Consider the following 782-nt stretch of genomic DNA (forward strand, 5'->3'; position numbering starts at 1 on the left):
CTACCCCCTAAACCACATCCCCTAAACTGAATGTTCTCCAGTGACTTTCACTGATTAACCATTTTCAGACATAAAAAATTTAAAAAGCCCAGAATCCATCTACATCACAACATCAGCCTATCTTTTCATTGAGAGCGTCTCCATCCACCACAGCTGGGAGCTGTTGGAACTCACTACCCCACAAGGAGAAGGCAGTGGAGGTGGGCTTCCTCCCCTCTCCCACAACACCCGACCTGTGGGGCCAGGGAAGGAAGGAGAGGTCAGGAGGAGAGGACCTTATTCAGCTGATGCACTTGGAATCTCGTATTCAGTATGGGAGCTACCAAACAGTTAGCTCCTCTTCATGGGGTGCTCTCGTGGGCTCCTTGGAGACCCCACAACCTCAAATGGGCAGGCCTTTTGAACGGAGTCTCAAAATAACCAAGCCAGGCTGCCTCCCCATCTCACTGTAGTGACAGCAAGCAGGTACCCGCCTCCACTCCCTCTCTAGCCCGCTCTCCTTGCTCTGCCTTTGAGACCCCTCCAGCCAGCATCTGTCCTTTAGGTAGAGTCTCCACACTATTGGCCTCGTGTGACTATTCTTTGTCGTGGGGGGTCTGTTCTGGACATTGTAGGGTACTGAGTAGAATTCTTGGCCTCTGCCCACTAGATGGCAGTAGCACCCCTCTCCCTAGTTATGACAACAAAAATGTCCCCAGACATTGCAAAATGTCCCCTAGGGGGCAGAATTGTCCCTGATTGAAAAACCACTGGATTAGACTATTCCAGGCAAGAATTAATTG

At 50.6% G+C, this 782-nt stretch overlaps 1 protein-coding gene across 1 annotated transcript in view; it reads right to left on the bottom strand.

Annotated features, from left to right (window-relative positions):
- Positions 1–782, bottom strand: part of SERPINB5 (serpin family B member 5) — a 23,946-nt gene that overhangs the window by 2,330 nt on the left and 20,834 nt on the right. The window lies entirely within an intron of this gene.

Source organism: Hipposideros armiger, unplaced genomic scaffold (assembly GCF_001890085.2).
Source record: "Hipposideros armiger isolate ML-2016 unplaced genomic scaffold, ASM189008v1 scaffold_278, whole genome shotgun sequence".
NCBI lineage: Eukaryota > Metazoa > Chordata > Mammalia > Chiroptera > Hipposideridae > Hipposideros > Hipposideros armiger.